Genomic DNA, 17,355 nt, shown 5'->3' with positions numbered 1-17,355 from the left:
CTGGTGAAGGAGAGGCAGGAAAACCATGTCTGCCTTCAACCGGAAGACCCAGAGCAGCGTGGGTAGGAAGACTGACTGCCTTCTGATGCACAGTATCTCTCAATGCTATTAGCACAGAAATACAACACAATAGTTACTTTCAAAAAGGGAGGTTCACTTTCTTTTAATATTGTCAGCTATATGCCTGTGGTGACATCTACTCACCAGTGGCCAGCCTTCACTGCAGAACGAGTGTACCTGACTATCAGACTCTGCCTGGGGTTAGTGAAGTCTCCAGCTTCCTTCTGGCTTAGTCTCTACAGGTGCAGAAAGCACATCGGAAGAACCAAGAAAAGAATTAAATGAGTACTTATTTTTTATTTGAAAAACTGTACCATATTTATGCCTAATTTCCTCATGTGTACATAAATATTTTGAATACTTTAATAAAATCACCTGATAGAGGTTGCAAAGGAGTTCATTTGTATTCTGCACTCAATTCTTTGAATATTCCCTGGGCTCGTGATTCTTCTGTGGGCTGAGAAGCATTCTTGTCGCTCTCCACCTTCTGCAAAGGAGAGATTTAAGGAACGGGAAGTCGGAAGTCAGATCTGATGAAAGACTCACTGCCTCAGTGAAGGAGATGCTGCTGATTTTTCAAATCCTTTCATTAGTGATATTACAGGGGCAGTGGTGAGTTGGTGATAGAATTCTCACCTTCCATGCAGGGGACTAAGTGTGATTCCCAATCAATACACCTTATGTGCAACAACCCCCTGTCTGTTAGTAGTGGCTTGTGCTTTGCTATAATCCTGAACAGGTTTCAGCGGAACTTCCAGACTAAGAAGGACTAGGAAGAAAGGCCTGGAGATTTAAAATCAGCCAGTGCAACCCTATGGATCACAGAGGTCCGACCCACAACCGACCATGGGGATGGTGTAGGATAGAAAAGTGTTTTGTTCCATTGAGCATGGGGTTGCCATGAGTTGGGGCCAACTTGATGGCAGCTAACAACAATGACATTGATGTTGTAGAGAAAAGTTACTGAGTAGCAACGGCATACCTGAACGAAAAAGTTTAAAAGCTACTGGTCTTAATTCCTAAACACAAGTTTCATAACATAGGAAAAAATCTCTTTAGTGTTGGATGTCCCATTAGTCCACTCATTCAAATAGGTGACAAACTCTGGTCCCTGTGAAAATGGATATTGATCTCTGCCTATTGTAGTGAAAGAACTAGTCACTAGCCAGATCTTGTATCTGAAGGTGGGGGCTGGTGCTGGCTCTCTGTTGCTTGAGTGGCCAATGTGGCACACAGGACACTCTCACCTTCTACCTGACCCCTCACCTCACCACTCTTTAGAAGGTGAGCCTTTGCTCTTCTGCCTGGATGGTGATGGTTGGTATATGCTTATGTTCACCCTCCACCTCTCCTGTGATCTGGGGACCCCACAAAATCTGTTGCTCCAAGGCTCTAGCCCTTCTGGCCGTTATCTCCCATGCCCAAAGGAAAGGATCAGAAGTTTAACTTACTATTTTTTCAGTAATTGCCTGCAACACAGACAGAAGTCACAGAAAGAAAAGAAAGTGGTAACATGAGGGAGAGGCTAAAATACAGGAAAGAACACAACTTATACAATATTTGAGTTGTGTCAGCTGACCCCTTGAATTTGGACTTGTAGCCTACTAGACAGTGAGAGAATAAATTTCTCTTTGTTAAAACCATCCACTTGTGGTATTTCTGTTACAGCAGCACTAGATGACTAACACAGTCAAATATATCTTTTTACTCGATTGGATTTTCATGAATGCATCAATCCTTAGAAAAGAATGGTATCTCCAAAATTGAGAGGTAAGATTTACTAGAGCAGAATCATTTTTATGAACTAAGTTCTGATGATTTTTCCAGCTTCAGCGTTCCTTGCCAAAGTTTTCTACCTATCACTAAAAAAAAAAAAAAATTTTTTTTTTTTTTGTACTATATCTCATACAAAATGGTGACTCTTCTTGGCGTTCTACCCTGGGAGTAGAGATCATGAACATCTCTTCTTTCTGGAAACGTTTTCTTCATTGGTTTTTGTGATGCATTATTCTCTTGGTTCCCCCAACTTTTCTAGTTTTTCTTCTCAGTCTTCTCTAAGAGGAAGCTCTTTCTCATGTATTTTGTTACAAGTTGTATTTCCTGAGGAATTTCCTGTCTCAGGTCCCCTTCATTTCTCACACTATACACACTCCCTGGGTAATTTAATATGAACCTATTACTTTAATTATCATCAATGATAATCATGCCTATGATTATTAAATTTATACCTCCCACCCAGATCTTTCTTCTGTGCTCCATGTCAATTCTACTATTGCCCACTTAACCTTTCCACTTATGTATATCAAGGGAACCTTGAACATATCTGTTGGAAACTGACTTCACTGACTTCCCAGACCTACCTCAAGTGCACCCTACCTGCTCCTCTTTCAGTGTCCCCTACATCTGTGAGCAGTTACTCAGTTTCCCACACAAGAAACCAAGGAATCATCTTTGACACTGTACCCTTTCTCACACTTCATATCACCAAGTCTTCTATGTTTTCTATATTCTATATTGCTTAAATATCTTTCCAAATATGTCTACTTCTCTCCACCTCTCTCTAGTCTAAGCTACCATCATGTCTGGCCTCAATGACTACAACAGTTACTCCACTCTTGCTTCCTTCCATTTTTCCACACAGCAGCCAGAGTGATCTCACTGTTACAACAATGAACACAATTTTTACGTGGGTGCATCTTGCTTTGTCTGCCTCTTCTTAGGCCCCAGTCGCCCTCACTCTGTGCTGCAGACCCACTGGTCTGCTTTCAGTTCTTCAAAATATCATTCTCCTTCCTTCCATTGGATTTTGCTCAAACTTTTCCCTCTGTGTGGACAATACTTTCTCCCATTCTTTAAAATCTTGTACTGCAGACAGATTAGCTCAAATGTCAATTCCACAGAAAAACACCTCCAACCCTCCCCTCTAGGTCAAGTTCCTCCATAATATACCCACGTAGCAACTTGTTCTTTTCCTTCAAAGCACTAGACTTGGATTGTGTGATTATTTAGCTAAAAATAGATCTCCCTCATCAGACTGTAAATTCCATGGCGCTGGTTAAACGTTCACTGAAATGGAGCGACAGGATCCATTTTTACATGGAGTTTTGCACTTAGTAGGTCCTTTATAAGCATTTAAAAAAAAAAAAAAGACAGTGCAAAATGACCATGATTGAGGAAAGGCACTGTGGGCACTGGGAAAGCTGGAATCTCTTTCGTTTTCCATTCAATGCCCAAGCTCACTCTTAAGTTTACTGCCCCAGCAAAGGCAAGGAAGTAGTGTCTCTTCCTGGGGCCTCAAAAAGTGTAAAGCTGCAGTAAATGTCAGCATGATTTAGATTTCAGAGGAGGACAGTAGTGAAAGTGGGGATCCTGTCCTTGTTTGTGATGCCAAATTCCTGAAGTCAGTGGTTCTCACACTTTAGTGTGCATAAGAATCACGAGGGTCTTCCTTCCTTCCAGTTTTCCATGCAGCAGCCAGAGTGATTTCACTGTTAAAATAATGAACAAAATGTTTACACGGGACATCTTGCTTTGTCTGCCTCCTCTTAGGTCACAGTAACCCTTACTCTGTGGTCCCAGTATGGGAACATTATTTTTTTAAATACAGATTGCTGGGCTCCATCCCCATGGTATCTAATTCAGTGAGTTTGGAGTGGGGTCCAGAAATTTAAATTACTAATATGTTCCCAGGTGATGCTGATGCTGCTGGTCCCAGGCCACACTTAGAGAACCACTGCCTTCAGGAATTTCATCATGAAGCTCAGTCCAGACTAACCGTCCTTCATAAGGAGGGGCTCCCACACCACCACCTTCTTGTGGCTCTGGCTATCAACTTCATGAACTTGAAGAAGTGGGCATTGGGTGGGCAGGTGTGATCCCTTGATGATTCTACCAGAGGAAAGTTCTGACTGATTTTAATTATTTTATGAGAACTGACAGCTCTGTCAGATACTCTAAATAAGTAAACACGTTATCTATTTACTGCATTTCCAGATGTCTTAAAAAATACAGTGTACTAATTAGAGTGTGTTAAGAAAAGGAAAAAGAAAAAACACAGGTGATCTTCTGTTTGTGCTGAATGACAGATGAGTATTACGACGAGATCTTTTGGCAGGGATAGACCACCCATTGTGGCACAATGCAAGCTGACACAACCCAGCAGGCGAGACTGTAGCATGGGGGTGAAAGCTAAAAGATGAGCTCAGGTAGAAGCAGCCCTTTGGAGAGTGAAATAGAATTTTAGTCCAGTAACATTTTAGTATGGATGCTAAAGACTTGAAAGAGCACAAGGCATGGAGGTGACGGTGTAAAATTCTGCAGAAGAATTAGCTAAAGAATCAAAACCCATGGTCCTAGCTCTGCTTTGCTGACTTTGACAATTTATTTCATACCTCTAGGCTTCAGTTCCTTCCCCTGTAAAAATGAGGTTGTTAGTCTAGGTCAGGGCTCACTGAATTTTTTCAGATAGTAAATATTTTAGGCTCTGCGGCCATCCCTGTCAAAATTACTCAACTCTGTCATTGTAATGTGAAAACAACCGTAGACACCGTGCAAATGAATGGGCATGGCTGTGCCTCAATAAAAGTTTATTTACAAAAACAGGTGGTAGACAGAACTTAGTTCAGGAGCTGTAATTAACCTTTGAATGTTATTGATCACACACTCCTATTAAAAATAACAATAAAATTTTATCATGCAAGTTTCAATAGATTTATATTAATTTATAAAAAACATGTACATTATAAAATGCACTCTTGGAATAGAGCTTAAAAAGGATATGATAAAATAAATAAAAACAGGTGATTTAATAGTTTTCTACATTCCAATGAATCTTCTTGCACATCCCCTTGAGACTCTTGAGGTCACTTGTCTTGACAGTTTCTAAGTTTCTTCAATGCTCTAATGTCCTAAACCGCCCAGAATACACATCTTCCAGGTGATTCTTGGCTGAATCAAATAAAGAGTGTACTCAGGGAACTGTGTTGTTGTTAGGTGCTGTCGAGTGGGTTCTGACTCATAGACACCCTATGTACGACAAAACAAAACACTGCTCAGTCCTGCACCATCCTCACCATTGTTGTTATGCTTGAGCGTATTGTTGCAGCCGCTTTGTCACTCCATCTCTCCAAAGGCCTTCCTCTTTTTTGCTGATCCTCTCCTGTACCCAGCAAGATGTTCTTCTCAAGGACTGGTCCCTCCTGATAACATGTTCAAAGTACGTGAGACTAAATCTCGCCATCCTTGCTTCTAATGATCATTCTGGCTGCACTTCTTCCAAGACAGATTTGTTTGTTCTTCTGGCACTCCATGGTATTCAATATTCTTCACTAACGTCATAATTCGAAGGCATCAGTTCTTCTTTGGTCTTCTTTATTCACTGTCCAGCTTTCACATGCATATGAGGCAATTGAAAGTACAAGGCTTGGGTCAGGTGCACCTCAGTCCTCAAAGTGACATCTTTGCTTTTTAACACTTTTAACAGGTCTTTTGCAGCAGATTTGCCCAATGCAATGTGTTCTTTCATTTCTTGACTGCTGCTTCCATGGGTGTGGACTGTGGACCCAAGTAAAATGAAATTCTTGACAATTTCAATCTTTTCTCTGTTTATCATGATATTGCTTATTGATCCAGTTACGGGCATTTTTGTTTCCTTTATGTGGAGGTGTACTCCATACTTCATCGGTAAGTGCTTCAAGTACTCTTTACTTATAGCAAGCAAGACAATATCATCTGCATATTGCAGGTTGCTAATGAGCCTTCCTCCAATCCTGATGCCCCATTCTTCTTCACGTAGTCCAGTTTCTTGGGTTGTTTGCTCAGCATACAGATTGAATAAGTATGGTGAAAGGATACAACCCTGATGCGTACCTTTCCTGACTTTAAACCACGAGGCCTCTCCTTGTTCTGTTTGAACGACTGCCTCTTGTTCTATGTACAGGTTCCTCATGAGCACAATTAAGTGTTCTGGAATTCCCATTCTTTGCAATGTTGTCCATAATTTGTTATGATTATGATGAACTCTACTGACAGGAAAAAGAATAGATGTAGGCAATTAAAAATAAAAGATGCAGCCTGATGTTGCTTTGGAAATAACAAAATCCTGACCCTCACAGGCTAGGAGCCCTTTTCAGCTGGGCACTTACTGCAGTGGGCTGGGCAGTGGGAAAGGTCAGTTTTAGTGGTTGTGGGTAATTGAATATTTACATATGAAGAAAGTAAGTTACGGGCTTTTAATTCTGGAAGACGCTTCAGGAATCAGCCCTTCATGTTTCTTTCTTTTTCTTTTTATTGTACTTTAGATGAAGGTTTATAGAACAAACTAGTTTCTCATCAAACAGTACACACATTGTTGTATGACGTTGGTTAACAACCCCACGACATGTTAACACTCTCCCTTCTCAAACTTGGGTTCCCTATTACCAGCTTTCCTATTCCCTTCTGCCCCAGGGCTGGTGCTCCCCTGTAGTTTAGTTTTGTTCCAGGCCTGCTCAATCTTTGGCTGAAGGGTGAACCTCAGGGGTTCCCTCATTACTGAGCTGAAAGGGTGTTAGGGACCATACTCTCTGGGTTTTTTCAGTCTCTGTCAGGCCAGCAAGTCTGTTCTTTCTTTTCAAGTTAGAATTTCATTCTATATTTTTCTCCAGCTCTGTCGGGGACCCTCTATTGTGATTCCTGTCAGAGCAGTCAGTGGTGATAGCTGGGCATCATCTCGTTGTACTGGACTCAGTCTGGTGGAGGCTGTGGTAGATGTGGTCCATCAGCCTTTTGGACTAATCTTTCCCTTGCATGTTTAGTTTTCCTCCTCCCGAAGGGGTAAGATCAGTGAAGCCCCCTAGATGGCTGCTCACAAGATTTTAAAACTCCAGATGCTACTCATCAAAGTAGAGTGTAGAACATATTCTTTATAAACTATGTTATGCCAATTGAGCTAGCTGTTCCCCAAGATCATGGTCCTCACAACCCCCAGCTCAGCAATTCGGTACTTCAGGGAGTTTGGATGTGTCTATGTAGCTACCATGACGTTGCCTTGTACAGGTTGTGCTGGCTTCCCCAGTATCGTGTACTGTCTTACCCTTCACCAAAGTTTCCACTTATCTATTAAATGCTTTTCCATCCCCACACCTCCCCTACCTAGTAACCGTGAAAGGTTGTTTCTTTTTGTATGTAAACCGTTTCATGAGTATTATTAGTAGTGGTCTCATACAATATTTGTGCTTTTGTGATTGACTTATTTCACTCAGCATAATGCCCTCCAGACTCATCCATGTTACAAGATACTTCACAGATTCATCACTGTTCTTTATCATTGCGTAATACTCCATTGCGTATATGTACCACAGTTTGTTTATCCAGTCATCTGTTGATGGGCGTCTAGGTTGTTTCCATCTTTTTGCTGTTGAGAACAATGCTGCAATGAGCATGGCTGTGCGTGTGTCCGTGTGACGACTCTTATTTCTCTAGGATATATTCCTAGGAGTGGGACTGCTGGATCATGTGGTATTTCTATTTCTAGCTTTCTAAGAAAGTACCTATTGTTTTCCAAAATGGGTTTATCAGCTGTTCATGTTTCAATGAGAACGTCGTATCCAGAAAAATTAAGTGACAGGTAGTTAGAGGTAAAGTAGGGCCTGAAGCTCGGTACTTTAAACACTCTTATCAAAATTCTCTCCAGTAAAAATATTTTATTTGTATTTCTTCAGTGCCTTTCATTTGAGAATAACCTAAGATTACAGCCATTGAAAACTCTGTGGAGCTCAGTTCTACTCTGAAACAAGTACTTGGGAACTGGGGAAGGAATGCACACTTTGTGGCTTCTTTCCAGTCTCTCCATTTTACCTTGCACTTGAAGCACATGGGCACCTGGGACCTGGAGAAAACGCATCCCTAAATCAGCAGAGTGTTCTGTGAGTACTCCCATGTCCGCATCCCATTATGATCAGTCATTGACCTGTGATGAATGTGAAGGTGTTTGCAAAAGGAGGATAAATTCTGAATTCAATAATCTCTGTGTGACTTCATGCAAATGTTTTCATGAATTCTTTCTTTGAAGGAAAAAGAAATAGCGAGAACTCAAATAGGGGAAAGTTCTCCCCTATCCGATACCACACACCATGAGACCTTAAAAAGATAGAGATTATAATACAGTGAAGAGATTTAGCTGCAGAGTAACCTGGGCTACCAAAGACACCAAAAGCTGATCTAGCACCTGATGCCTGTCCCCGAGGGATCAAAGGACAGCTAAGACAAGAATCTCTTGGATGCTGCAGCAAGTTGGTGTGCCTTGAGTAAGGATGGGAGAATAGGAAAGGCGTAGGAGTGTGATGCTTCCATAGACTGTGGGCTCTGCTGAGGACTTGACCAGTGTGAGCCATGGACAGAAAGCAACCAGGACAGCTAAGCTACGCATGGTGAGAAACTGATCTGCCTGTGTTCTTTGTAAGTTCACAGTGTGCAGACACATCTGGTGTCCTGATTCTGCTGACAGTTCTGCCCAAATTCATCTGCCAGTCCCTTCCTTTTTGGATGTGCTTCTGGGCATTCCCCTTTCAGAAAGGCATTGGGATGGAAGTCCCCAAGGGTCTGTTCCCTTCCTCTAAGTTCATATTTCCATGGTAAGGAGTACAAAAATTTTCTGTGTGGGTGGATGCTAGAAGGGTTTCTCTTTTTTCTTCTTTTCCCCTCCATGAGAATAACGATGAGCATTCTCTCTCTACAAGGTGTTTTGGCACAAAAACACCACCCTGTGCTGTCTGATCCTACTGTCTATCTTGTTCTTTCTTTCTTTGCAGATCTAATTTCAACTCTAACTCGCCAGCTCAACACCACAAATTGTAGATCTGGAAGAGAATTTTTAAGACAGCCCCTGTCCTCACTCCCTCTCTTTTATATCTTCTGGAGACTTATTTCACTCATTAGTTCTCTCACTTGCTAGTTTTTCTTTGAGTGAAATTTCGAGAGTGTTTTCTCCCTCTGGCTTCCATTTTCAATCACTCAAAGAGAGAATATGCCAGAATTATTCAGTTTTTCAATTTCCTAAAGAGATAGTGATTTTGGATGGATGTGAAAGAGAATAAAAGAGGATATAATGAGATTCTTTATAATATGAGAATCTGATTATATGCAGTTCTGTCCTCACTTTCCCTTGGAAAAGTGAAAACTTTGCAGCAAATCAAAGCTTATTCACTCCTTTTCTTTTTTTCTTTAATGTCTGGGCTAAAATTTCCTCTTGTTCCCATATTTGAATCTGAATCTTTGCTTAGGGAAATCACAGCTGACACAATGGTCTCTGATGGGCATGAGATCTGGTTCTCTGCAATTTTCCAAACACAAAAGTTAAAAAATAAAATTGTTGAAATGCAACCAGAAGAGTTCAGGATGCTTCAAGGTGAGTGCGGCTTGATGTGTTCAGGGCTGGCCAAAGGTTGACAAGGCTGAACCTTGATGGTGTCAGAGTTATACAACCTCTTGTAACAGAACTGAGGAAGCTTGCTGTTGTGGGGGGAGGGGAAATTTTCTAGGAAGCGCTGCACACAGAGCTGACAGCATTTTCCAGGACAGAAAGTAAATAGGGGTTTTGTGTTGGTCTTTGAATACAGTGCTTGTAAAAGCCCCAAACAGAAAAACAAAAATCTCCCAGATGTAGGTTCTAGTAAAAGACATCATGTTATCTACCTCCATCCATAAAATTAAAAAAGAAAAGAAAAGAAAAACAAACCCAATGAGAGTAAACAGCACCTTCAATGATTCTTCAAATGCTTCATTGCACACCTCACCTCAAGTTGGTTGATTGAGTTTCCTCTACAGGTCTGAGGGGCATTGTTCCCATTCTTAAGAAATGACCTAAGACCCACGAGGTAATTGGGTGATTTGTCTGCTCCTGAATGGAAACCTTCCTGCTCATGAAAGTCTCCTCAAAGCTAATCACAGGTGATGTATGGGGACTGCATTCCTTCTAAATGCACCTTTCTTTATAAAAGAGTGTTTGGAACTTTGGTTAGAAAAGAATGTTACTGCCTAACCTCCAACTCCCAGGCTATGCTCTATGGCTCAAAGAAACACTTAGTCTCTTCAAGTTCTCAACCAGACTGAAGGGGACTTGTCACCTTTCTGTGCACAGGTGAATTTTTGTCATATTTATTCAAGGACTTCACGTGTAACTTGACATCTTTCAAAACAGAGATGTAACTTGGACACTTAAAAATCCTTACATTCAACATCACGGAGGATTGAGGATATGGCAAATGACCAGGAATCCTTACTCATCTTCTCTTTCTCGGGCTTATCACGGATCTGATAGAATTCCTTTATTTTCAGTGACTACCTTTTGAATCCTTGAGCAAGATGTACACTATATGTGTTATATTTTTTCAATGTCTTTACTATTTCTGCCAATATAAGACTCTTCATGCTTTTTAAGGAGGTTTGGAAGACTACTTTCACAACTGATGGTCTGTAATTCTTACCATAATCTTCCATCTCTCATACTAGACATCAACCTCCTGGAATGTCGGGGCCAAAACTTTTCATCTTTTTTTCCTTCACCACTTCCTGTACCCCAGCAAAGAGAAAAAGAGACACAAACTCATTGCCATTGAGTTGATTCTGACTCATGGTGACCTTATGTGTTAGAACTCCTCCATAGGATTTTCTTGGCTGTAATCTTTACAAAAACAGATTGTCAGACTTCCATGACACCGTTAGGTGGATTTGAACTACCAACCTTAGTAGTTGAGCACAAACCATTTGTGCCAACCCTCCAAACAAAGTAGCACATAATAGGTGATTGGTAACAATAACTTACATTTTTGAAATATTTTACCTCTTACAAAGTACGTTCACAGATATTCTCCCACCTAATACCGAGTCAAGAAATCAAACGACTTATTGCACTGGGCAAATCTGCTACAAAAGACCTCTTTAAAGTGTTAAAAAACAAAAACGTCGCTCTGAGGACTAAGGTACGCCCAACCCAGGCCATATGCATGCAAAGCTGGTCAATGAATAAGGAAGATCAAAAAAGAATTAACGCAGTTGAATTATGGTATTGGAGAAGAATATACCATGGACTGCCAGAAGAACAAACAAATCTGTCTTGGAATAAGTACAGCCAGAATGCTTTTTAGAAGCAAGAATGGTGAGACTACATCTCACGTACTGTGGACATGTTATCAAGAGGGATTAGTCCCTGGAGAAGGACATCATGCTCGGTAAAGTAGAGGGTTAGCAAAAAAGAGGAAGACTCTCAACAAGATGGATTGACACAGTGGCTGCAGCAATGGGCTCAAACACAGCAATGATTGTGAGGATGGTGCAGTAGCAGGCAGTGTTTCTTTCTGTTGCACATAGGATGGCTATGCGTCGGAACCAACTCGACAGCACCTAACAACAAAAACATGAGAATTGGAATTGACTGAAGTAACTGAATTGTAACTACTTTAGTTGAGTGGTAGAGCTCTAGGCAGAAGAGGCAAAATCGAAGTGATTAAAATACATAAGGTGCAGAGTATAAAGTGCTACTAACAGCTATTTCAGGACCATATAAGATCCATTAAACAAGCATTCCTGCTACTCTAGATGAATGCCATTCTGAGCTCCATACAAAGAACTCTGGCCTTAAAGGCACAGAGTAGCTTCTAAAAACTTGGAGAAATGAGTTGAAGAAAAGGTTCACTTTTCTGGTAAGAAAGATGCTACTGGGAGGAACGCACATCTTGGTCACAACCCCATGGTCTTTTGCTTTTTTTTTTTTCCTCTCTGCTGAGAGAGTAAGCAGAAATGGGGTTCAGCTAAGCGATGAGGAATTTTTCTTTCTTTAAAGGAGACACAGGAGAGTTAACCAAGCAGGGAGAGAACAGGTAGGTCCTTGATTCTCTCAAAGTCTAAAAGAATGGTGAAGCCCTTGATGCAGGAGCCTGGGCAGAAAGAAACAGCAGTGATTGGAAAGAGCTTTCTTAAAACCAACAAGGAAATCTATACTTCAGCTCAGCAGTGATTGGTCACTTGTGGTTAAGTTTTGGTGCAAATGGTTAAGAATGTGGCTACTAACCAAAAAGTTGGTGGTTCAAACCCACCCAGAGGTACCCAGGTAGAAAGGACTGGTGATCTGCTTCCATAAAAATTACAGCCAAAAACTATATGACACCACCTTAAAAAGCTAGAAATAGAAATACCACGGGATCCAGCAATTCCATTCCTTGGAACATATCCTAGGGAAATAAGAGCAATCACACAAATAGAGATATGCACATCCGGGTTCATTGCAGCATTATTCACAATAGCAACAAGATGGAAATGACCTGAGTGATACATACACATAAACTATGGTACATACACACAATGGAATACTACACAACAATAAGGAACAATGGTGAATCCATGAAACATTTCACAACATGGATGAATCTAGAGGGCATTATGCTGAATGAAATAAGTAAATCACAAAAGGACAAATATTGTATGAGACCACTATTATAAAACCTCAAGAAAAGGTTTACGCACAGAAAGAAACAATCTTTGATGGTTACGAAGGATGGGGGGATGGGGAGGGAAAATTACTAACTAGATAGTAGACAAGTGTCAACTTTGGTGAAAGGAAAAACAATACACAATATAGGGGACGTCAGTATAACTTGACCAAGGCAAAGCATAGAAGCTTCCTAGACACATCCAAATACCTCAAGGGACAAAGTTACTGGCGCTGAGCGCTGGGGACTATGGCCTCAGGGGACATTTAGGTCAATTGGCATAACACAGTTCATAAAGACAATGTTCCATATCCTACTTTGGCGAGTAGCATCTGGGGTCTTAAAAGCTTTAGAGTAGCCATCTAAAATATGTCTACTGGTCCCATCTCATTCAGAGAAAAGGGGGGAGGGGCGGTGAAGAAAACCAAAGACACAAGGCAAATATTCGTCCAAAGGACTAATGGACGACATGAACCACATCCTCTACCAGCCTGAGCCTAGAAGAACTAGATAGCGCCCTGCTACCACCACCAACCACTCTGACAGGGATTGCAACAGAGGGTGCTGGACAGAGTGGGAGAAAAATGTAGAACAAAATTCAAATTCACAAAAAAAGACCAGGCTTCCTGATCTGACAGAGACTGGACAAACCCCTGAGACTATGGCCCTCATATACCCTGCTAAGTCATAACCGAAGCCACTCTTGAAGTCCACCTTTCAGCCAAAGATTAGACAGGCCTGTAAAACGAATAATAACACATGTGAAGAACATGCTTATTAGCTCAATCTAGCATATGAGACCAAATTTGCAACATTTGCCCAAAAGTAAAGATGAAAAGGCAGAAAGGGACAGGAAAACTGGATGAATGGACATAGGGAACCCAGAGTGGAAAGGGAAAGGGGAAGAGTGCTGACATATTGCGGAGATTGCAACCAATGTTACCAAACAATTTGTGTTTATGTTTTTGACTGAGAAACTAATTTGTACTGTAAACTTTCACCTAAAACACAATAAAATTAAAAAAAAAAAATTACAGCCAAGAAAACCGTATGGGGCACAGTTCTACTGTGACACACTTGGGGTCACCATGTGTCAGAATCTGCGTGATGGCCACTGGTTGGTTTAAGGCCATTTGTAGTGAGTGGGGTTGAAGCTAAGAACCACACAATTCACTGTCCAGCGTATGATAATCATTGTGCTGGGCACAAGGAGTATAAAGATGAAGGAGATCCTGTCTCAGTCTTTACTCCAGCCAATGAAGTTCATCATTTCTTCTTTTGCTCAGCAGACTCCACCTGATCTTTCAGTTCTATCGCTGCATCTTGTTAATTTTCCTGACAACCTCCGTCACAATGTGTGATTTAAGTATTTGCCTTTGTGTGGGGATGTATGTGAGTGTAGGTGGTTATTTTCATTAGACGTGAGCTTGAGGAGGTTGGAGACCGTGTATGCTCAGCTCCTATCACAGTACCCAACACTTAATAGGTACAGAATAAATATTTGCTGAGCAAAAGAGTCAGCAGTCACAAAGCAAGTATCTGAGTTCTATAAAACCACCAAAAAATCATAATCTTTTTGTGGAAGACACACCTGTATAAATACCAGAAATATACCATAAAATGTTGGTTTTGAAACTTTTCTGGGTCACCACAGGATGGTATCTGGACCCAGTATAGATGACCCTTTTGACAGAACTTCAACAGTACCTGAGATTAGGAAAGAGTGTGTGTGCTTCCTGTCAATGGTCAGATTAATGACTCTACAAAACTCCTGAGACTATTTAAAGGATTAAGCTACTCAAACAAGAAAGTCCCTGTGGAGTGGCCACCTGCATGTGTGACCAAACTTTTGTGAACCCATTTAAGCCACTGGGGGAAATGACACTTTTTAATCTCAGTGAAGATTCCCATCTGGATCAGTCTGAGTTATGGGGATTTTTTTTGTTTGTTTATTTGTTTTCCTCAATTTATTTGACTCATTTCACCAGTCCTACAAACAAGACAGAAATAGCCTTTTGACATTTCCTTTTTTTTTTCTCCTGGAGCCTTTATTAACTGTGTGGGTCCCAAAGGTCTCATAGGAAAACAAGGAAAGGAGTGGGCTGAAAAGGACAAGAAAATACCATCTGGGAAGTTTTGCAGACACCGCCACCGAAGCTTGCTGTGGCTTGAAAAGAATAGACTCTGGTGGTGCCCTGACTCCCTATCTCTCTGTTTCCCTCCCCACTATCTCCCCCACTGCCCTTCCTACCTCACTCCTCAACCCCAGATCCTCCAACTCCACCCTTCCTTTCCGTTGCCCTGAAGGGGAGGACATGAGTCAGCATTCAGACTTGAAAGTGTGAACTGTCTCTGAGTCCTCAGAATGTAATCATTTCAGAAAATCTAGGACACACAACTACAGAGAATTACCCTCCCCACCTCCCTCTACCCCTTGGGCAGACTTTTACTTCTCTCTGAATGCAGCTTTGGCTGGGCTAAACTTTAACCTTAAAAGCAAAACAAAAAACAATTTGGGGGGGTTGGGGTCCCTGAGGAGAATAGCAGTGACAACCACCACCCAAATGCAATTGGGTGAACAGCTTTTGCAAAGAACTCCCAGTAGTTTACCATTTTGAACATCTGGTGCTTGGCAGTGTTGACTGGAATTAAAAAAAAAAAAAAAAAAAAGCCGTATTCAGATCAGCCTCAGCTCTGATCTCGGAAGCCAGGATTAATTTTCTGCTTTATTTTTACAAAAGGTGAAGTGCTGTAAAATTTTTCTAGATATCGTTTTAAAACTTCCAGGTATACCTTTAGACCCATGCTTTTTGGAAGGGAACCAACATCAATGATTTTTTGTTCAGTCAACATTCTATCAGTCTCCACCTCCAGGTTTTGACTTTCCACTGGAAAAATAAATCTAAGTAAGTGCCTCTTGCCTTCCCAGAGTAACTTCTTTTGTCTTGGCTTTTCAAGAAAAGGCAAATGGACTCACAGGTGGGGTTGCTGAAGTCTTCATTGTGGATCAGACAGCTCTGAGGAAAAAATCTTCTTAGGCTTCTTAAGATTTAACATGTTTAGGATTAGGAGAAAGCCAAGACCTCATCTGCTATCGTGGGCAACAATCTGGCAAAGAGTAATTTAGAAAATTATGATTCTTCAGATACACAAAAGGAAGAATTGCTGAACTCTTTCTAAAACTCTTTACCTCATAAACCAAAAAAAAAAAGAAAGAAAAAACCAACCCACCGCCGTCGAGTCCATTCCAACTCATAACGATCGTATAGCACAGAGTAGAACTGCCCCATAGAGTTTCCAAGGAGTAGCTGGTAAATTTGAACTGCCGACCTTTTGCTTAGCAGCTGAACTCTTAACCACTACGCCACCATAGGACTTGTACAATCCTTTGCTCTTGTTTGAAGTGTCTCTTCCTTTTTTCTTATTCAGTTATCAAAGCAGGCTTGGTTTAGAAGGGAGAGTGAGTGTTTAAGTGTGGCAAGTTCAGTTGTTGAGTTCCCATTTCAAGTACCTTGTTGCCAAAACAGACAGGAAGCACTGTCATCATGCTTTTATTTAATAAACTGATCTTGGATGGAACCAACTTGCACTCTCAGCAAACAAAAAATCAGATTTTACTCTGACTTGACAGAGTCCTTATAGAAACTGGGGGAAGGGCAATGGCATGTCCCTCTTTTTGAGGAATTATGGAAATGTGCATTTTTGGAATGTCATTGGAGGGAACTAAGAGACCACCAAGCTCAAGAGAATGGTGAGGCCCCAAAGGCAAAGGCCACACAGCTGGCTAGCATAGACCAGAATTCTCTGCTCCTTCTGCCAATCTTGGCCCTTTTTGCCATACCACTTCCAACTGTGCTAGCCAGGCTGTAATTAATCTGTGAGAGAATAGTGATTTTGTTGAGCTCAGTACTTATGCACATTTTGTAAGTAAGGGAGAATTGGGAAAGGGAGGAACGTGTGTGTGTTGGGGGGTAGAATTATGGAAACGATATGAACATAATCAAAATCGTTCCACATTTTAGAAAACAATGTCTACCATCTTTAACTTATCAAAAACCAAAACCTGTTGCCATCAAGTTGATTCTGACTCATAGTGACCCTAGATGACAGAGTAGAACTGCCCTATAGGATTTCCAAGGAGCAACTGGTGGACTTGAACTGCTGACCTTTTGGTTAGCAGCTGTAGCTCTTAACCACCACACTACCAGAGTTTCCTTTTTAACTTAAAGGCAGCCTATTTCCCTCAGCATGAACATTGTTGGCGTGGGCAATTCAATTCAATAAGTTTTCTCAGGCCAGTGTTCTGTGCCTGCAAAGTATGTATGACTCTGGACAACTCAAAAGATGAATAAAAGCTGAGCTCAGCCCTTCTGAGTTTCACAGAAGAAACTTACGGGTAGATTAGAGGCTCTAACACTCAGTGGATTTTGATGTGATGATGGGGTGAAAGCAGCACATTCTAGGAAGATGGAGGAGAAACCCCATTTGTTCCAGGAATCTGAAGAAGGCACTGGCCTTCTCCATGCTTCTGGAGATAAAATAGACAGAGCAACAGTGATCTGAAAATCTACCTAGGAGGCTGGCTTTGGAACTGGTTTCTGAGGAATGTCTACACCTGGATATGGATCCAGGTAAAGACTAGGTGACAGATGGCTTGTTTCTTTTCCCTTTATTTTTTTTCTTAAATTTTTTGGGGTCTTTTAAGGAGGTGTACACGGTCGAGTGTTGACGGCATAGATCTCAGGCATTTCAGGGGTTTTGCCAGCAACTATTATCCATATCAAGCAATATTCAATGTTAGACAGATGTTTGGTCTGGAATACTCTCTTGC

The sequence above is a fragment of the Loxodonta africana genome, chromosome 1 (assembly GCF_030014295.1).
Source record: "Loxodonta africana isolate mLoxAfr1 chromosome 1, mLoxAfr1.hap2, whole genome shotgun sequence".
Taxonomy (NCBI): domain Eukaryota; kingdom Metazoa; phylum Chordata; class Mammalia; order Proboscidea; family Elephantidae; genus Loxodonta; species Loxodonta africana.
This window is presented reverse-complemented; position numbering follows the sequence as displayed.